The 23,163-nt window shown below is 35.5% G+C and overlaps 1 protein-coding gene across 3 annotated transcripts in view; it reads right to left on the reverse strand.

Moving 5' to 3' along the window:
• Positions 1–23,163, reverse strand: part of LRRC4C (leucine rich repeat containing 4C) — a 560,440-nt gene that overhangs the window by 139,969 nt on the left and 397,308 nt on the right. Inside the window, exon 1 of one of the 3 annotated variants that reach the window (XM_033010750.1) lies at positions 20,531–20,551. The exons of the other annotated variants lie outside the window; for them this stretch is intronic. The gene's annotated coding sequence lies outside the window, so the exon portion shown is untranslated. Of the gene's footprint in view, positions 1–20,530; positions 20,552–23,163 lie in introns of those variants that run through there. 3 annotated transcript variants of the gene reach the window in all.

The following is a 23,163-nucleotide window of genomic DNA, read 5'->3' on the forward strand; positions in this document are numbered from 1 at the left end:
GAAATATGATTGCTTCTATCTCTAGTATAAGTGCTGTAAACTCTGATGCAATATGCTCATCACCATGTATTGTTTTGGATACTGTGCAGATGAATGAAATTTATGCCTACAATAATTTATAAGGTATTCCAGCATGTTATACCATACAGAGTAAAAAGAATATGGAATACGGTCTGTAATGCTGGCTGCCTATTTTGCAAGAGTATCACTCCCTTTTTGAGAACCTTTGATAATTGGCAACATTTAGAGAAGCAGCCAACATTTTACATTAGAAGTTCCACTGGGCGCATTATGTGCTGATCACTTTTTCTGTCAATTCATTTTGTTTGCACAGTAATAGTTCAGAAATGAAAGCAACACAAATATCCAGCTCACAAAATCAGAAGGAAGATGGACAGCACATTCCAGCCACTGACTTGACAGTATTCAGGTGTAATGGACCCATGCCGTGGTTGAGGTCAGAGGGCAACTACTCACTTCCCACTTCCCCCCCAGCACTGAGAAGCAGAAAATAAAGCAAAACACTTGAGATTCAAGATAGGACATGGTAGGATGGATGACCCATTACAGTCACAGTCAAAAGACAGACTCATTAGGGGAAGAAAATAAGAACATGAACTTAATAGAGACACTAACAATAACAACATTTAACAGACAGAGTAGGACAGTGAGAAGCATTGCCATATCTTGAGAACACCTTCCCCCCACCCCTCCCTTCTTCCCGGGCTCAGCTCTGCTCCCGATATCTCTACCTCCTCCCCCAGTGGCGCAGGGGCAGGGAATGGGGGGTGCAGTCAGTGCTGCTGCTTCTTCCATCTTCAGCAGGTAGGGGAGGGGGAACACACACTTTTGGAACTTCCTCCCCCTGCTCCAGCGTGGTCCCCCTCTCACAGGAGACAGTCCTCCACAAACTTTCTCCAACTGGAGACCCTCCCACAGGCTGCACCCCTTCCTGAGCTGCTCCGGCGTGGGACACCCCCGCATGGTGTAATCTTCCAAGTACTGAACTGCAACAGTAGGGGATGATTCTTACCACAGGATCCTGTCTGCTTTCAGGTACAGTCACCTTAATTTTCCATATGGGGTCCCCCACAGGCCATAAATCAATGTCTGCTCCACCGTAGATCTTCATGGGTGGCAGGGGGGGCCGCCCTGCCGTCTCACCACAGGATATAGGGGGGTCTCTGCTCCGGCACACCTCCCCCCTCCTTTCTTCCTCTGTTCCTCCACTGACCTTGGTGTTCACAGAGACGTCACAACTCCTCCTCACAAGTCCAACTCCTCCTCACCACGTCCCTTCTTAAATATGTTATCGCAGAGGGGCAGCTGATTGGCTCAGTTTTGGTGCCGAGGTGGGGGTGACTTGGAGCTGGGGGAGCTTCGAGAAGCTTCTCACAGGGGTCACCCCTATAACCCCCTCCCCTGCTACCAAACCCCCCCCCCCCCCCCCTCAAACCCAGGACAATCCAGTTCAAAACCCCCCAACATGACAAAATAATGCATGGCCCTTTCATAACCATCCCGCTTTTCAGAAATACAATTACACTACCAAAAATTCTAAAATGTGTTACTTGTTGATGGATATGGTTGCATTTTTGCAACACCTAGTAGTGCAAAATTAGCAGTAGACAGACAGCTGTTCACCCTCTGCATGCAGAATAAGTTCCCCTAAGTAATACTGAGTTCCTATAACAAAGCATTCCTTTTGTGAAGATCAATGATGTTTTAAGGTTCTAGATCAGGGATGGAAAGAAAGAATATGCTACCTTAAACTGGAATTCACTTGGAAAGCACAGAAACACCACGATAATGGCACTGACAATACTAGAATATTTTTGAACAGAAGGTGAAAAAATAATCAGTCTACTGAAACTGCAAAGCAAATGTAAATAGGCAGAATCTAATTACCAGAGTTGGTATAGGGACAGCACATTGAGGTTCAGATTTACACTCGATGTGAAAGATGGCAGAAGCATGTCATCTTGTCTTGGACAAAGGCCTTGGTTTCATAATGACTTGGAGAGATGAGCATTGTCTACTGAAATACAAATGCCAGTTGCTACACCTTTCTAATTATTTTTATCTCTAGGAGAATACCATGGCCCTGCTTCTTGGTTTTAGTTATTGAAACAACCGGAACAATTATAGATTTTTACATTTCTTTTGTAAACCACTACACAGCCACAGATCTTGCAGTAATTACTAGCTGAGGGATACAAGACAAAGATTTACAGACCTGAAAAAAAAAAAAAAAATTACTTTCAACCATGAAAACTCCAGTTGGAACCCCATACCTTTAGAGCTATTTCCACAAAATTCCTTAAAACAGTTAATTTATTCCTGCAAACACATGCTATATGAAGAAAAATATTTATATAATCTTTTTGGAAGAAATGCAAAATGAAATTAACAGAATCATAAAACCACAGGTTGGAAAGTGTACTGAGCCAAAAGACAACTTAAATATTCCTAGTTACCTACTTTTCCTTCCACTTCAGGGATTTATAATGGTCAGCTGCTTTACTTCTCTCTCTCATAAATTGAATAATAGGATCTCTAAAAACGGGACAATCGATTGATCCAATTACTTATATAAAATATTGTCCTTCCAACAAAAAATCAACATGTGAACATGCCTTCTCAGTGTTTTGTATGTTTTTTTTTTTTTCCATTTGCTTAGTTCAGTCTGAACTGAATGAAACCTTTTAACAAATTGCTTCAATGGACGTTACTTAAAGCACTAAGAGTGCCTACATCCTCAGAGATCTTGGTCTTAGAAAAAGCAGTTTTAAAGCAGGGCAAAGGCCATTCATCTTGGTCATTATCATGCTCAGATGCAAGCCTGTTGCTCAGTAGGATAGCATTCATGGAAACTATGCTCGGCAAAACTAGCTCTTTGACAGATGGCTCCCTCCCTTCAAGAAGGGCAGGCTTTTTGAGAAACCCTTGTCTTCTTATTTCTTCTGCATAAGTCAGGAACAGATGAAGGTATCTCTCGATGTTCTAAACACAAGGGAGGACTTGAACCTTGTCTTTGAAATAGTTTCATCCACCGTATAGGAGACTATGAGCCTTTTTTTAGCACAGTGAGCAAGATACACTGTGTAGATTTATACTGTGCTTTTGTATAAAGGATGGTGTTTCAGGGGCAAAAATATAACCATGTACTCACTTTACAGATAATACAACATAATACCATTACTAATGTAAAGCATATATTAGTGCCTTCGGAATTATCAGTGTTCAACTCCCAGTTTTTTTATTTTGTTTTTTATTTTTATTTTTATCTCTAGGCTCATTTCTGTTTTTCTCTCTGGAAATTATCTAGTAAATTGGTTTACTAAGAAAAATTGTTCTCAAAAATAACTGGTATATTATAAATATTTGCACTAGGAAATTTTCAATTCATCCTATGCATTTATTCAGAGTAGAAGCTGAAGTCAGACACTTATAAGGTAAGAATAGAACATCTCTCCACTCTACTAGAAATGGCCAACATCTTTTCATATTTTAAAATTCAAAAACTTACAGTAAGTTGCTGCTTATTGAACTACAGAATAATTATCACTGTAATGTAAATATCAAATAATTGCAAATAAGCAATACATTGAAGAAGATACCAATCTGATTTCAGACCACAAGTGAAAACATGTTGAAAATAAACTACTAACTACCCACTTAGTGTAATCATATTCTATCTATTATATGTGTGCAGAGAAAATCACGGTGACAAAACTTAAATAAGTCCTTTATGAAGAGGTTTACTACTGGGGCTTGTGAAAAAAAAAAAAAAAAATCAATGTTTATTTCAGAAGATTAGCCTGAATCTTCCAATCATTAATTAATTTGGAGGAAGATCTGAGTTATATAGTGATACATAACCTGACTAATTCTTAATCTCTATAAATGTAAAATTCAACCATTTTCTTCCAAAAATTTGGTAAATATTTAAGATGAAACTCAGTCTAGTTTTATACAGTACTAGAAGAAACCATATTTTTTTAACTAGATGAATCCTACTAATTATTTTTACCTTTTCCTATGTGGGTCTAGTACCCTTTCACTAACTACATTTCAAAAAGAACAAAAATGCCTGAACAGTAAGATTATTTTCAAGACTTGTGAATCAAATGTATCATTTTTAAATATTGTGAGGAAAATTTAAGTGAAGTCAGTGTTTATTCCTTGGGATTAATAGTAATGGCATCTAAACCAGTTTTCCTTCTACTCTACAGCCTCAACCTGGAAAAGCATTTATGCAGATGTGCAGTATCGTTACATGCAAAATGATCACTCATGTTCTTAAAGTTAAGCAATGCCCCAAATTATTTGTTGGGTAAGAGGCAATATCATAAATATTCTGGTTAATACTTGGCATTAGAGCTGCAGAAGGGCAGAAACTCAAGGATTTTTACAAGTCATCTGTATAAACTATCAGCTGGAATTTATGACCAGTTCATACAATCCTAGTTATATTCAATAACTAGAAAAATATTAGTTTAGCCTATTCACTCAAACAAATACCATGGAAAAATTAAGTGGACTAATCAATATTTTTAAAAAACCCTGAGTAAAGAAGACTTGAGGAAAGGAAACTGTACAAGTTACACAGTCTAGAAACAACTACTTTGTAAATAAACAAGAATTACTCATGTTCTTGGAGTACATGCTCTTGTGGGAAATATGTATGCAAGGTGAATGTAGAACGATGCGACTTTTCTGTCATCAGCATCCCTAGACTTCAGACCTTTGGGAAGAATGTCTCCACATTAGTGATAACAGAAAAGGAGACTATGAGACAAAGTCTTCAAATCAATGCCTTAAAGCAGCTTCCTATAACACCTCTAATACTGAAAAATATTTTAAATGCATACAAATCTCCAATAGGATTACAACATGCATCGTTTTGTAGTTTATCGGATATTAGGGAAGCTCTGTGTATAAGACTTTTCAACACCAAAATATTCCACAAAGCACATGGAAAATAAAAACTTATTTAACAAAACCCAAGTAAACAAACAAACAAAAAAACCCAAAACAAATAAAATAATAAACCCCAAACAAACAAATGAAAAACAATTATTTGTCTAGGCAATAATTTAAAGAGTTTGATAAATTCAATTTTTTCCTCCTATTTGTGGAGGAACCATCATTATTACCTAGAAGACAACTATGTTGTGTTAGTTAATCCAGATGTTGTCCTTATGATGGCAACACTGAGACTGCAAATTACACATTTTAGACTCCTGCCCCTAGATAGATGAAGGGATCAATATTAGTTGTTTCTTCCTTACTCCTGGCAAAATGTTCATGTGGAATAAGAGATACGCTGAAGATGATGGATGTTGGGTAAGTTTATTCTTTTGCCTCTTGTTTACAAAGGGTTATTTATCCCAGCAGCCATCTGAGTTAGTATATGACTTAATGATTTGTGTACGTCTTTGATACAGCTACTTTCAAAATAGAAACACCTACTATAGATACAAAGACAGACATCATCACAGATTTATCTGATACTATGAAAATACTGAGACCAACCATGTATTTCAGTCAAGAGTAAACAACAAAACCAAACCCAAACCACTTCATAATCCACAAATTGGATAATTAGTGTGATTCCAAAAGACACTGCAACCCAATATAAACTTGGGGATTTTAATGGAGGCAAACCTCAAGCCTGTCATATTGATTTTCCTGTTTGTCAGCATTTGGAAACAGCCTATCTATTTTCATTTCAACTTGCCCTTGAGGTATTTAAATTCCTTTGATTGATTGAGGTGTGCAGCATTCATTTCTTGATTTCTTACAGCTAAATTCATTCTTCAGGAATGAACCATTTCAATGTGCTGGATCAAAGGAAGCCTCCACAACCCATCAATTTAATGAAAACTGGTCATTCATTTTTATTAGATTTCTTCTCTTTCTATCAAAATAAATATCAGTACTGGGGATTCATTGCAAGAAGCATTTCTGTACACTTGCACTAGTCCGAAGGGAGAAAGGAAAAGAAAAGGGACAGAGGGCTAGAGGAGTGGGAGAAATTAATTCAATTTCTTGTTATCAGCTAAAAGTGTGTGAATTATTTACTTTAAGAATAAAATTAAAACAGAACTATTAGTGAGCAGTACTTGTATAATTTTACATTGACATAAGAAATCAATTCCAATGTGCAAACTCAATTAATATAGAGAATCCAGTAATAAAACAGACCAGTTGATTAGCCAGACAAAATGAGGATGGTGGCTGTGTTACAGTTCAACAGGATATTAAAGGATAGGTTCGTTCAATTTATGTTTAAAAGAGATATGCTGAAGTTTAACCAACCCTCTTTTTTTAACAAAAAAAAAAAAAAAAAAAAAAAAAAAAAGTTTTAAACAAAGGTTGCAATGGATTTATTGCAAACAGTGATCTTCAGAGAAAAAAATTTATATTGCAAAACATGATGTAAGTCTCTAATTATTCAGTTAGGGAAGCCAAAGTCCAAATAATCACAAAATACTTGAATATGGAAGGGAGATCATCTCATCTAACCTCCCTGCTTAAAATGGGGTCAACAGAGCAGGTGGCCCAGTATAGACATTCCACAACCTCTCTGGGCAACCTGTTCCAGTGTTTGACCAACATGACAGTAATTTTGTTTTCTATTTTTCCTCATGTTTAAATGGTATTTTGCAGAGCTAGAAAGATGATGTAGAAAGATGTTTTAACTCAGTTGTGTCCACTTCCAAAGGATCCAATAAATCAGTTCATCACAATCATGTTCCACTGTCAGGCTATTTGGCTGTATTACTTACCTATCAGTTTCACTGGTAAACTGTTTTGCTATTTTGGGCCTGATTGTGCCTGACTTATAATACAGAACAACAGAATAGTTGTCTGTATTCAAGTTAGCCAGTGTGAAAGGTCTGACATAAAACAAAAAAATATTTTCTGTTTTCCCTATAATCTTTTGATGCCAAGGTGAACAGACCTTGTATGTCTTCTATTTCCTAAAAGACAGAATAACTTTTTTCTTTCTATGCCCTGAGCTCTGAAAATAACTCTCTGCACTGTCCACATCAAGTCTGTGACTAATTAGCACATCTCAGACATTTCAGTTTATATCCTTTAGAGATATTAAGATGGTTATATGCTTCTCTCTTTGATCCTTTTTCCCCAACTGAATTAATTCCACTGCTATATACTATATATTTAGTTCATTTAATCTTTACATGTAAAATAATCCTCTAGCCTATAATTATTCTTGTTTCTCTTATCCACATCTCAAAAATGTTTACTATCTACTTCTATCCCCTCTGAGACTTTAGGGTCAGTTACTGATCAAGTTCAACATAAAGGGAAGTATGTCACCAGTGTGAAGAAGGACACTAAAAACATCTACACAGATGTAGGGGGAGGCTCCCCCTCCCCACTACTGCCATCTGCTTTGAGAGTGACACCTAATAATAAAGACACAGAAAACCTAATAGAAAAGTAAGAATGTAGAATAAAAAAAATAAAAAAAATTAAAAAAAAAAGAAAAATTAACAATTACCCCTTTATGAAGTCTTTAATTTGCTGTAGAAAATATGGATTGTCATTTGATTTTTATGGTTGCTATGAAAAAGCCACCTGACACATATTAATAAAATCTGCATGAGATTCCTCTCCTCTGTGATCTAGCTTATACTTGCATTCCATTTGTAATCTAGCTTGTATTTATATCTCCTACTGAGTAGAAGTTGCAGAATATCATGAGGAGGGACTGATTTAATCACAATACATGACCTTTTGAGATGCTTTAAAAACCTTAGCAAATTAACATCTATTAGATCATGAACTTCTCACAAGAGGTGATATATTTGAATACCTACCTAGTACAATTATTGTTAGTAATTGAAATAATGTTCACACTAGAAGCAAAAAATGATTAGCATACCTTGTCATCATCTACTTTTTAAAAATAGATAAGCTGAGTCACAAAGTGACAAGTGTATTTTTACATGACCAAAATGAAACAGATTTGTTCCAATGTATCATGCTGGTATTTTACACCCAAATCTTACACAAACAAGATTTACCACATAGATGGAGATGCATGAAGATATGTCAGTCCCTACAAAAACTGTCTTCAGTGTCATCTGGCTGTGTGCAGCCAGTGACTTCTTGTAAAGTAAAGCAATGTTATAATGACAATTTTTTTTTCTTTTTTTTTTTTTCTTTTTTTTTTTTTTTTAATAAAGTGAGCTATTAAGAAGCAATACAGGCTTGCCTAATGACATCTGTGAAGTAGGCCAAATTCCAGTAAACAGGCCATACAGTATATTTACTAAATATAAACAAGTTTAATTTATCATAGTACCAACAGAAAGTGAACATTTCAATGAAATTTCATAAGACATCATTTACTGGAATGGCTCCTCCCTTCAAAATATGCTGAAAGTCATTTTAAAGACTCTTTTAGCTCTTTTAAGGAAGGTTAATCGTTATAAAAGACTTTGCAGGAATTTGAAATATCTGCTCTGGAAACTGAGAGCCTCTAGCCACAAGCAAGAATAAAGAAAAAATAGATAAATTTGTTCATTTTGACCTGACATTCCCTGGACAATTTCTGAATAAAGTAAACTCAGCTTGAAGGAGAAAGATTGAAAAAACTGCTCAGCTGCCAGTCATAACACTAGCTGAAAATCTTTTTCCCTGCCCATGAAAAATATTCAGTATGAAGATGTTGGGTTACAAGGAACAGTCACACAAAGCAACAGAACAATTCTAAAAAGAGACAAACTGTTAAGGACACAAGGAATCTCTTAAGAAATCAAGGATGATAATAACATGGACTCAATTGTCTATTGCTCTGATTTATACAAAACTTAACATAAATGAGCATGCTTTTCTTTGATTGTAATTCTTTTTCTGTAATGTACGTGATGAGCAAGGTAATTTTAATGTGGCTTCCAGAAAATGAGAACTACGAATTCTTATTGAATTTGAACAAACAAATTCAAAAGAATGGAATGTTTCATGATACAGCATTTTAATAGGATATTTTAATTATATTTCAGTAATTTTACTTTTGAATCTTTTCTAACTTTCTTGTTGATATCTTAATTTTTAATGTACAGACTTTTACAAAATAAATTTGTACATTTCCAGAAAATCTTAAGAAAGGAGTTGCAGAATATGTTAGGAATAATTTTAAATAGGAAAACAGCTTCTATAATAAAATCCTGTTAAAATAACTTCTAATCTACTTGCTGCTCTAATTTTTGATAATGTTCCTTTAAGTGCATAAAATACTCCTCCAGCATCTCTATTTTCTGCCTCAAACATGGTTCTTCCTCACAAAGGAGCACAAGATTAGAAACTGTATTCCAATTAGTTACTTTTGTTTGTTTGTTCAATCTTGTATATATCTAGCCCTAGTAATGAAAGGGCCGAAACCCAGCACAGGCAGCAAATCCATTTTCATAGTGTACAGAGATAATAATAAATCATCTTAAAGTCCAGGTTTATTAGAAATGACTGAAATACATTACAGGGCAGCAATAACTTCAATGGTTGGTTTGCCAACCAGTGGGGTGGAATTAAAAATGCATTAAAATTTATAGAAAGGAAAGTAAATAGCAGAGAGTTTAGATTGGTTTTGACATAGTTAAATGAAGCATTATTTCTCTTTGTGTGGCTAATAAAATAAAACTCTACAGAATGGGAGAAACATTCTCTTTCAGAAGCTGAAAGGTGAAAAAAATCCATTATTAATTAAATTTACTGCTTACTGCTTTCACTGCATTTCTGTGATGATTTCAGAAAAAAAGTGCATTGGGAGGTTCTTCTCACTGCTTCCCCAGAGCATTAGCTACTCTTAGATTTTAACAAATGGCCTCTGTTCAACCTCTGTAGATACAAGTGTAAAACAAATACATACATTTACACAGGAAGATGAGCTATCCTACTGAAATAATAATGACATCTCACACCTATATGTCTACCTGACTCCCTGAAGTTTCCCAGAGCTTGTCAGACCATTGGCCAAATTCTTCTTCACAGCTGGACATGCACGAAACAATAATAATGGAGATGTAGGAAGTACCTGCTTGAGACATGCTTCCTGCATAAGAAGAATTCTTAGGGAACTCTGGGGATGGCACTTAATTTTCTAAGGGCTCCATTGTCCCAGTGAGGCAGGGGAAGCTGCACAGCCATGCAACTGTGGAGCTGGGCACAGGATTATTAGAGCTCATAGAACCACACTTCTTTCAGTTTCTACAGAAAAAAAGTAAAAATGCATCTAGAAGGGTGTTTTGTCCTGCCAATGCTTTAAGAAGATACAAAACGCTTTCTACACAGTAAGGTGTGGCCTACATCCCAGAGGTGGCATGAAACAACACAGTGTGTGCCTCATTTATGGTAATTGGCATTGATGAAAACCAGCTATCAAAAGGTACCCTTTTTCCAACTAAGGATTTAGACACCGCAGAGGCACATAAATCCCTTTAATTTTCAGGACCACTCCATCTATTTCTGGATATAGCAGTTCCTCATTAGCTTCTAAACTACACAGACACTTCTACCAAAGTAAAATGAGGGAACAAATCTACTGCTCTGATCTGGGAGTCTTTTATACTCACTTTGCATTGACTAAACAGAATTCATAAGGAAGAAAGAGGCCACTCACTGTAACCAATGGAAAGAGTAGAATAAAATTACAGAGGCAAAATACAATTAACCAAGTTTATTTGACCATGACATAGAGGTTACCAACCTGACATGTACAGTGTCAGAGTCTTATTTTAGGGGTTTAACATTAAGCATGGTAAAGATCTTCTCTATCTGTATCTCTAGAAGCACAAAATAAAGCTTTGTGGAAATATTCCAGAAATATCATTAAAAGTATTTCTACAAATATTCTCACTACTTCCAGTAATCTGGGTTTCCCCTCCCTGTATCTCTTTCAACTGATGTCCAGGTTTTGCTTGCTCAGCTTCACATTCTCTTTAAGCCCTTCTTTTTGGTAGAGAACTTACTGTAGCTGATCCAATAAAAGTCATATCAATTAAGAAAGATCACTTATTACCATTTTATAGGCTGCCTTCAATCCCAAGTTAGGTAGGCCTATGTCATCTTTTGTTTGGCCAACATATAACTGAGATTCTAGGCATTATCTCTGATTTTAAGCAAGAGAACTGAGCTCCCAATGACATTTGTCAAGATCATACCAAGTGGGAACTCATTAACTTCCTTACCCAATTCCAGAGCTTTCTTTTGGCAAATAAGTCATTCGGAAAACTCTTTCATGGAACAAGATCCTAACTCTACTCTCACTGAAATAAAGGAGATAGTCTTTGCAGGTACAATGGTATTTGAATACTAGACTGAAAGTCAGGTACTATCATGCAAATAAAAGAAAATGAAAACTTGTCCTCAATTCAACAGTCATGCATCTATGAACAGACATCAGATGCATCAGCATTAATATATAATGAGAACTGGCTCTATGTATCACTAGAATAAATCCCTATTTAGTCTATGAAAAAATAAACAAAGTATGAAAATATCATCATAGCAGTGCCAGAATCTTAAGGATCTGTTTAAGATTTGAAAACACATGTGTGGTTTTATTAATTTTACTGCATACACTACACTACAGATACTATAGAAAAAGAAGAAAATACTTAAATATGCAATGTGTAGTCAGTTTACAGAACCTAATTACTGAAGCTTATTTTCAAAGCAGGAATGCTGTAGCCATGAAAGTTACAGTAGTGCTCTCTCATGCTTCGGGGATACAAAATGCTAATCTCTGCTGGTCATAAAGAAGCCTCTTCTTGAGAACAGCAGTGGGGATTAGAAATACACATCTTAGTGTGAATTATTTATATGATGGAATGTTTGAATTTTACCATCATCTGGGGAAAAAAAAAACAAAAACAAAAACAAAAAAAACAACCAACCAACCAAACAAACAAACAAAAAACCCCAAAACAAAACCCAAGAAAATTCCAAAATGCTCTGAGAATCTGAAACTTTCATTTTTAAGATGTGATGTTGGTCATTTGATTGGTCAGAAATCTAATGTTGGAATATTGCAGACTTAATAGTTACACCATCAATTCCCATTCAGAAAAATTTCACAATCTTCTCTTATTTTGTCTTCATTTTTGTTACAGTATTTTGTGGGGTTATAGGAATTATGAATAGGCACCCATAACACAATTTTATAGACAATGACCACAAACAGAGCAAGATATATCCATCCTTTGTTTTTTAAAAGGCAAAGTAAAATGCAAGACATACCTGTTTCCTGTAACAATATTATGGTATCTCTAAGAAAGTTCACATATCCCAGCTACATTTGCATTCTCTATTTTTCTTCAAGGTTTCCAATAAAAATGAAAATCTATCCTTTGATATTAAATACAAGATCAGACAGAATAAGTGATTGCAAACAGCCATTACTTTCCTGTCATCAGACCAATTAAGGTTTCAAGCTGTTGGTAACTAACATTTCCTCACCATTAAAAATAGAGGGACATTCAGATGCATGTTCTGTATCAAAAGTGTTTTACTGGGAGAAAAAAAGGCAGAAATTATAACTGACTTAAATTGTCAAACTATTAGATGAAAATGTTAGAAGAAAGAAAGAAAGGGAGAGAGAACTTCCCCAGAGTTGCCAGGACATCAGTTGGTGCAAACAAGCTAATTATTGCTACATCCACCATTACTCTTCACCTTTGACCAGACAACCTGCATTTGATCAGAAAAGTAAGACTTTCCAGTTTATCCAAAGACCTTATATGCTCCACTGAACCTATTGACTATAGGGAGATTTAGAAGGTATCTAGTAGGGGTATATATAATTTTCTAGACAACTATATTTTCATTTTTATTTGACACTTTTTAAAAAAACCTGACAGGTATAAACTAAGAATAAAAATGTGTAAATGTGCTGGAAGTGTGGAGCATATCACAGAATCAAACATGGTGATGATAAAATATTTACATATAATGACATTTTATTAACTCTATATTTTCTTTCATTTTAGAATAGCAATTTTCTTTTTTTAAGTCACATCTGGAAAAATCTATTATTTAGCAAGCACTAATATAATCAGTCTTAAATAAAAATGTAGTTACCATTTTACTAGCGAAATAATCTTGTCCTTTCTTCTTATCAGTTTTGACAGGCTTTTTTTTGTTTGTTTCATTTTTCTTTAGTCTTACAGAGTGTATTTTTACAATTTAACAGAGAGAATAAATTAACTTTTTCTATATTAAGAAAATGTTCAACATAAAAATGTGACTTCAAAGAATAAATAAATTGTGTTTGAAATGTAGTAACCACCATAAAAATTTAAACAACACCTTCCTGTACCCAAAAAATAAGTGTAAAAAGAGAGAAAAATGAACAGTGCTCCAGGATCCTATATTAGACACTATTAAAACAGGTAAAACAATATACATTATATGTTCTATATATTTTCTGTGTTCAATATATTCTTTGTAATCTGAATGTAACAATAATAAAAGCTGCTTTTTTCCTTAAAGCTAATCATTTCCTTAAGGCTTATTCTAGCTCAACTTCATGGCAGGGGATCAGTAAAAATGTCAGATCTCCAGTACATGAGGATTATGCTATCAAATGTATTTATTCAGTTAAAACCAGACAGGAAGTCAGTGAGGCTTATTCAAAACAACTAACACCTCTAAGATCTTGATGAAATTAATAGGATTAATTGGTTACTAATATTGTTTCTTGGATGCCTAAATAACCTTACATATCTGCCCTGTTTCTTTTGAAAATTGTAAACCTTTGAAAATGGAAATATTATTGTGTAGCAGCAGCTACACAAGAGGGAGAGTGTCCTTGCATTACGTAGTGAAGGTGTGTACATCCTTCATTTCAAGTTCACAATAGAGGAATAATGTCTGCACGAAGTCATACAAACCTGGAGAAGAGCCATCCTTTTCACCTTCTCTGAATTTCTCAACTACTAGATCAGATATTCAGCCTGATGACAAAAGGTAAATATTTGGTTTTCTTCTTAAATGACAAAGAAAAGAGTTATTTACTTTTATACCGTCACTGAAAGTTTATGTTGGGTTTCTTTTGAGGTCCGATGAGGACAGCTGGGATAAAATCTCTTTTAGGTAACAGTCTAGAGTTTTTAAAATCATGTTGATGGTGTCTGTGTATATATATATATATAAAATATTCTTTTATCAAAATACTTCAAGCAATATTTAATTTACTGTGATAAACTCTACCTCCTGCATTAGCAAATTTTCTTTCATTATGGCTGTTGTTTTAAGTGCATATAGTGCTTTCAGAAATACAAGTCAGACGATTCTGAGTACAAAAATCTTGTGAGTAGGACATAATTTTTATATATTTCATTTCGGCATCTAGTCTAATGCTGAACAATTCATGTCTTCTTGCCAGATCATTAAAGCCTTGGAAATCATTCTGATGCAAATGTAACACATTATTAGTGATAGTTCAGTAAAATGTATAAAGACAGTAAAATACTACCAATCAAACTAAGAGCTGTAAAATGTTAAAATAACCTGCAGCATTATCATCAAATGAAGTTTCCATTAGCCTCAGCTTTACTTTAGATGCATGCCATCTAAAGAATGAAAGATTTCTTAGATACCTGAACTCCACTTTCTGGTTTGGTTGTGTGGTGGGTTTTTTTTTGTGATACAATCTGTTTATATCCCATTTGGTATGGGAGGCAACCCTGCTAGAAGGAACATGAAAATAAGACTATTAATGTCCTGCATTGGGTACTTGAATCTGGTCATTGTCTGTTACACAGAAGGATAGTTTAAATCAGTTTTTTACAAATGAAACACACAAAAAGAGTCAATATTTTGCTTTGCAGAAGGTTTCTGAAATACGACTATGAAATGGAAATATCAAACACCTACAATCAGATTACTTCTCTAAATTTTAAGGTGTTTTGCACCTTAAACTGCTAAACTTTTACATGGTAGGTGATCTTATAGCATGAGCTATAAAATTATGTCCTGGCAACCATTACTTGTTAAGAATTTCATGATGCCAATTATGAGCAGACTGACCTTGCTCTTGATGTTCTGACAAACTTCTGAGATCCCTAGTCAGGTTCAGATAACCTAGCTTTCTCTTCCATTTTCAACTGGAGAATGTATTCATTTTACTACATCCCAATCCTTGTTGCACAGTAAAATATGATAACTGTTTCACTGTATAGTAAGGATGAGCACAGACCTTCATCTGAACACAGTTTGGCAAAACCAGATTACACTTAAAACAAATTATCTGGCTACTGAGTGACCAGGTCTCATCAGGCATAGCCAACTTTCTGTAGCTAGGAAGTCCCCAACACCACAGACAGCAGGCATTTTAGAGGCTGCAATACTTGCATGGCTTCCCTATGACACCCACAGCTCAGAAAAATCACCTGGCATAGTCCCTATCTATTATGGTGGGAGTTGGTCTCTTTTCCCAAGTAACAAGTGATAGGACAAGAGGAAATGGCCTCAAGTTGAGCCAGCAGAGGTTTAGATTAGAGATTAGGAAAAATTTCTTCACCAAAAGGATTGTCAAGCACTGGAACAGGCTGCGCAGCGAAGTGGTTGAGTCACCATCCACGGAGGTATTTAAAAGACGTGTAGACATGGTACTTAGGGACATGATTTAGAGGTGGGCTTGGCAGCACTAAGCTAACTGTTGGACTCAATGATCTTAAAGGTCTTTTCCAACCTCTAAATGATTCTATGATTATGATATTATGAGAATATATTCTACCCCTTGGATGTGTTTTGATTAACCATTTGGAGTAAACAATATGGTTGCTTTTCCCACCCCACCCCAACCCCAAAAAGAGTCAAATAAACCAAAATGACCTGTCTCATACTACAAAGAGAACTTGGTGAAGAGACAGGAACTGAACTGGAGCCATCCAAGCCTCACAAAGCTGCTGGTTCTTACTTCTACACTGTCTGACCTCATCCAGCATCCTTGGCCACAGGATGGACATTCACACTGATCACCTTAGATCAGTGGTGCTGCATGAATGTAAATTACCATGCATACACAGTGATATTAAGCATACTGCTGTGTCATGAGTAAACCTGGTATTGTTGCTATTTGTCTTCTGTACTATATCCACTCAGAAACAAAGTTGGCTTGTTGTTCTCTGGCCTTGCCTATTGCCCAACATACTCAATAAGCCATTTCAGTTCTCTTATTTTCTAAGGTGCTATGGAAACAGCAGACAATTGTACTGCTGTATTGTAATACATTGTATTCATTTTTTTCCCCTCTGCTAAAGACAAATTGATATTTAAAACAACTGAAATGACATTGGGTGTCTCAGTAGTAGTCTCTCCCACAATTTCACTCTGAAATAAATACAAAGAATCAATTGCATGAGGCAGACATCTCCCCTTTAACCAACATACTGAGTATAACAAAAGCTTTCTCATTACCAAATAGAGGTGTATTGTCCTGTAGGCAGTAGAAGGACTAGTGATAGCTTTTCATTGGAGGGGAAAAGTGCTCTCATTTTAACCATGAACAAGTTTTTCCTCATTTAAACACAGCTTTAAAGGAGGCAGGAAAAGGATGTTTCAAAGGTTATCTTTATAGATCATTTGAAAATAGTAATTTGGTGATATAACAATGTTTCAATTTTATATACCTTGAATCAAGTACAAAATGCATGCTGCTTTTACTATCTGCAGAGAAATCTGTGGATACTCAGCAATTCTGAAAATAAAGCCAGAATTACTTCAGTACGGACACATACAGCCAGTAAATACTTCTGAAACTTTAAAGTTTGCTCTCCCCAGAGAGAAATTCACCCCTATTTGAGAGTGGGCACAGAACTTCTACCCACTTAAATCCTGACTGATTTCTAAGTTGATTCATTGACTTTGTACTAATGCTCTGTTAAAGAATGACTGTCCATTTTTGTACCTCATTTTATCAACAAAGTAAGTACAGTAATTGCTCTCAGGACTACTGTGAGACGTACTTTGTTAAGTCTGAATAATCTTGAGACTACAGCAGTATCTCTCTAAATGCCAAGTATAAACCTTTAAAACGAAGGCTTGACTATGGATGTCCCACAAGCCTTGAATTTGGGTACACTTGGCCCACAGGAAAAGAGACTGTGATCTGGAGTCACAAAAAAACACTCTTCCCTTTCCTTCTGGGTTGGGAGCAAAACCTCACTCCATCTGAGCAGCAGAGCCGACATTTACAAAGCGCTAGCCTAAAACATACAGCTGTGTGGTGAGGTAGCAAGGGGTGTTTGTAGTGACTGATGACGATCATGCTCTCCATTATACGATTAAAGACAGTGTAAGTGGGCAAAGCAGAGAAACAGAGCAAGTATATGTAGAGGGATAGCTGGGTAGAGAACGGAGTAAGCAGAATCGAGCCACAAAGTCTTGCTGCTTCCTTCATTGTTTTATTATTTCCAGTGAACACCCATCCTTCTATCCTTCTGAAGTAATTGCATGTTTTCTGTTTTGCAAAAGAATACCTTACATGCTGAAAATAACCACTTTGAACCCTTAAGCTCTGAAGGTATCAGGAGATTCCATTCTTTTTATGCTAGGCACTGGGTTACTAGTTTACATTATCATTGCTCGAGTAAGGGTCACTGAATTCTAACATCACTGTGGCCTTCTATGGCCTTTTAAATATTTACAGTGAGATGAGCCCGAGAGCTCAGTGCAGCATTATCAGAATCTGATTCTCTTTCTGTTTCTCTTACAAAAGGCAAAGGTAGATACTTGAAGCAGGAAGCCCTCTTTGTCATGATGACAGAAGCTGATTAATGTAGTTGCTTATTTATCATGGCTAAGGTTTTCTACCAGCCTTTTCTTCTCTCTACCCACCAGCATGGACTAAACCATAGAGCTCTGCTATATTTTGGAAGAAATTCAGATTTTAGAAGCAGAATAAAGGGTGGCTCTGATATAGTCCCCACAAACAGTTAGAGAGAATGTAGACAGATCACACAGACAATTAAAAGATCTAAAGCAATGAACTCTGGCTTCTTGCTATGTTTTATAGATACCAGTCTGAAACTGCAACATCCATAAAAATAATCCATATTCTATTAAAAGGGCTAAGCATTGCTTGGCAGGCTAGTTTTGCTCCTGTCAGAGACACAGCCACTGGTTTTCTATATGGTCATTAATTTAAAAGAAATAACGATTAAGAGTTTCTAATCAGCATAAACTCCAGTCAGTAGGACCAACTTTAGTCATAGCCAAGAGATAGATTTCCACCCATTCAGATAACATTTAACTACATGTTTGGTTTTTTTTGTTTTTTGTTTTTTTTTTTTTGTTTTGTTTTGTTTTTTTGTTTGTTTGTTTTAAACAGCTGACTGCATACTTGACCCATAATGCTCCTCCTGTCCCACATTTTTCCTGCTTATTGTGCACTGTCCCTCCATGACTTATTCAGTCTGTAGGCTGGTGAAGAAGAAGAGCTGAAAACCCACTTGCAATATCACAGCCATAACCTGTCAGGATGTATAGAGTGTTCTCCCTTCTCTAGAACCTCCACAACGTAAGTGTTCACTCAGAGTCAGATAGAAAACAGTGTACTTCAAAATGAGACAGTGTTATCATTCAACTATTATTCATAAAAATAAAGTTAAATGAATCAAAATGGATATAAAATACTATCAAATTATATTGTATTACTATAGATCACTTTGAGGTTTCTTTTTTTTTTTTTAAATAATGTTTTAATTTCAATGCAAAAGACTTCACAAAGTGCACAGTAAGACATCAAAAAATTGTTGTATTGATCCTGAAATAAAGGCAAAAGTTTAGTAAAGCACAATTGCAGAACAATTACAAGTCAAAAATGAAGAAGAATCTGTCTCATTTGGAAAAATATAGGGAGAAGTACTTAGGAAATAAGAATACACTTATTAGACAAATTGGAATTTGGACAAAATTCATACCGTAATTTATAACCACAAAAATACTACAAAAATTGTATGGAAACATTATCGAACACAAGTGACTCCTACTCCTTACAAGGCCTTGGCTTTAAATCCCATTTAGAATTTATATAATAAGTAATTTTAAAAAACACCAGATAGGTATTTTCTCAGTCATATGGTATCTCAGTTACAAATATTGTTTAACCATACAGAAGGTTATGAATCTTTCACAGTTTCTCCTATGGTAATAGGATGAATTGCATGAGAACAAGATTAATTTTCTCAAATGTCCAGGAAAAAACAAACAAACAAACCAAAACCAAACAAACAAATAAACAAACAAACAAAAATACTGGAAATCCATAGCCATATGTTGTAAGAAAACGTCCAGCCCCATCAATCACCATGGAGCTTTATTTATGCATGGCTTTAATGGGCAAATTCACTATAAACGTGCAGAAGACTAGCAGCATATGCTATCCAACTGCTACAACCCTCATGCCATTGTAGAAAACAGCATGAATTAACACGTGCAAGCTGTGTCAGATCTAATCGATCAACGTGGTCATCAAGTGATCCTCTGGTTAAAACCACAGGATATCCTAAAGAACAAGTCCATCCACTTTCCAGAAACTGAATCTAAACGTGTGTTGCTACCTTTCTTCATCTTTTATGAGGAAGAAGAGGAGAAAGGGATGAAAATCCTAACTCTTAATTTACTCTTTAACCCTCGATATATAAAGGAGTGTATAAGATGTATTGCCTTTATGAAAAGAAAGTTCCTTTCCTTAAAAAGATTCAGTCTTGTGATAAGACAAAGCATAGCACTTAGGAACCTGGGTTTACGGTCAATTTACATCAATATTAACTAACCTCAAATTTTCTGACCACTCTTATTTCTATAGAAATGTATTTTCCCAACCAAATAATCTGCTTCTTTAGCACTGTGAAAACATCTAATTCAAGGACAACAAAGAATCAGTAGCAAGTTTAGCTGTGACTTTGTCTTACATGTCACCAGGTCAAATGGAAAGATATTATGGGAATTTTGCCTTTTCAGATTTTGAAGTATAGATTTTCAGTGGAAAGTTAAGTGAACAGAAACTTCCTGGCTAATCATCTATGAAAAAGGAACAAAACAGCAAGAGTGTCATATTTCTTTCTGAACAGCTCCTTCATGGTATATCTCCATACCCCACATCTATTACAGTGGGTTAATCCAATTTCTAATTGACAGAATGTCTCCAGGTATGGAATAAGCATATCAAGTTGGGGATTTGATGCCAAATTGGCAGTTCAATTTTGCATTCACACACTACCTATATCAGATACATTTTCCTATAATCCTCCAGCAAGAAATGCCTTCAAAGGTCATCATTTTCTTGAAAATGATGGTTCTGGCAGCATGAGATGTTGACATACTGTGTCCCTCAAGCAAGGGGATAGCTAAGTTAAAACTGAAGCATTGACTACAAAAATAGTATCTCACAAACCAAATTCCAATCTTAAAAATGAACAGTTTAATTTAATTTGTAATATAATTCATTCTCAGGTGCAGGAATGGAAGGGGAAAGGGAATAGTGAAGTACCTTCTTAAAGAGCCACAGAACCTGGAAACTCTGGGTTTGGGCTCACTAGACTTCAGAAAATCCAAAGCTGATAAGTGTCTTCCAGTGAGGATTTCACTCCTTAGAGGGTATTCAGGGTCTGATGATGACTTCAAAGATTTACCAAGTGGCTGTGTAGCTTTAGGAGCTGTTGATAAGCAGGATATAACAATGGTCCTCTTCCTCTGTTACAAGATGTTGTAGGGCTGAAGATGTACTGGGATAACAAGGCAACAAGTTAATGTTAACCATCACCATCCAATAGCTGTTTTGTTGGGTTCTTTAATCCTGTAGCTGAAATTGCTCAGAAGTTGCTTCTCACTCATGAACCCTAAGCTGACTATCCCCATGTAATAAGTGTCTTTGGTCTTCAAAAGTTTCACAAGAAACCTTTTCATCCCAGTATGATGTCACCAGTAAATGGGAGGTAAGCTGTTGTCTAATCACTATTTCCCCACCATTCAGTCCTCAGGCAGTAAATACTGTGTTTAAAAATTCATCAAAAATTTACATTAGCTATATACAGAACTTGCTTTCAAAAGCTCTTCTCTATGTTATGCCAGTGCTTTCTTCAGATCTGTAATTGAAATAAGAAGTGCACAACTGTACTTGGGGGTGTTTTTGGTCTCTACTGGCCAATTAATTTTATCTGCACATTTAAAGCAATGCAATGATGAATATTAATAGCACTGTTACTATGTAAAGGCAGTACTGATATTGATAGATTGCTAAAAGCATGAAATAAAGAGATATATTCCCTCTCTTCAGTTCATGTCTTTTTCCTACTCCCCGACTCCCTTCCCCCACACTGCCTTTCATAATGTGTGACTATTTTTATAAATTTCTCAAGAGGTAGGTACTTATGTAGTCTTTATAAAATTTTCCAGTAGTAGATCAGATGTTTAAGCTCATATTCTGTCTTCTTTCACACTGCATGAAGAACTTAAGGAGGAAGATGAGCATGTGCTGTGTTCTGTAGCAAATTTAATACATTACATAAGAGCCTGTTATGAATTAATGATTATAGATACATTACACTGTATTATTTAATGAACTTCCTAACAGGACAGGTTAAATGCATTTTAGTAAGAAGTATTTTAACTTTTATTTTAAAAGAAGCCATGACCTATATCTATCTTGATGATCATGATTTTATATAATCATCAAAACTTCCATGAGCAATAAATTTAAATAAAAATGCATGATCACCTGCTATCCCCCATCTATTTGGGAAACTATACCATATTTTGTTATGTAGTACACTGTATCACAAGTTTTACCTTCAAAATCAGAGAAAAAGATAAACATGTCAAGTTCTTATGGTTCCAGACATTCAGGGGTTTCTTTCGTCCATATAACCCTTGAGGATGTGTTCTGGAATAATTTCAAGCAGATGCAGATGATAGCTTCATATTTCAATGTCTCCAAAGAATCACTAACTGAATCTGGTTTGTTATTAGTCATACGGTAAATGATCAAAATGAATGTGAGAAATGAATAGCAAGCACAGAGAGACATCATCCCAAACTGTCATAGGTATTACAATTCTTTCAGCTGCCACATAACCTTCCTCCTGGGAAATATGCAAATGGCTCTAAAAACCAACAGACACAGACCCTGTTGTCCCTTATCTGAACTGAGTATCTTAGCTATCCATCTGTACTTTAAAAGGCAATGGCTGCATTACCTTCTTCCATGGCCACATTTTGAAATGAAGGCGGCTGTAACTGATCCACTGTGCACCCCCATTGTATAGATTCATATATGTAGAAAGTTTTATTAACCTGGCTTTAGCTTGACCATACTAGTTACAAAACTTCTTTTTACTGAGGCACAGGCAAAGCAAGTGTGACTCATCTGCAATATATTAAATAAATATAAAAAGACCCAAAGACAACAGTGAACTTTTATGGTCATCAATGTCCACACTTTATAGTTGGAGATCAAGTACATAACAATCCTGAAAGATGCCTGTAGTTACTAATAACAGAGTCTTCCAATGCACACATAATAGAGAAAGTAAAATTTCAGTTATGATGTGTTCAGTAAGTTCAAAGTGATATCTAGGATCTGATTATTAGAAACACTTAACATGTGAAGCCAGAAATGGCTACTCTATATTTGTCTTTACAAGAAAAAAACAATAATTTGACCAAAATTTTTAGCCTGCAATTTAACATATATTTTTATTACAAGCTAACCTTCCATCCAAAAATTATATCTTTTTCAGATCAAAGAACTAGTTCTGTCCCTTGGAAATTGATTTTAAATGTATCTTGTTGTCACTGACACAAGTGTGCAGCATAATCAACTTCTTTTACACAAATCCCTATTGTAATTTCTCAGGAACCAGCCAGTCTTGTTCAATTTCCCATACTCTGTCACCATGTGTCAGAAAGAAAGCCTCTGCTTTATTAAATGACATTACAAATAGAACCTTCACCTCAAATTGAAATGAAAAATAATTTTAAAATAACACTGGCTAATAACCTCCCGTGGCTTTTCAAAATCCTTTCTGTTTTGCAGACAGCCACTCAGGGAGAAAGTAACTACACTTCTTAATTCTCAGGCGCAGGAGTATGATATAAAAGCCTGTTGGTGTAAAAGTGACTTCA

Source organism: Tyto alba, unplaced genomic scaffold (assembly GCF_018691265.1).
Source record: "Tyto alba isolate M040663 unplaced genomic scaffold, T.alba_DEE_v4.0 Super-Scaffold_18, whole genome shotgun sequence".
NCBI lineage: Eukaryota > Metazoa > Chordata > Aves > Strigiformes > Tytonidae > Tyto > Tyto alba.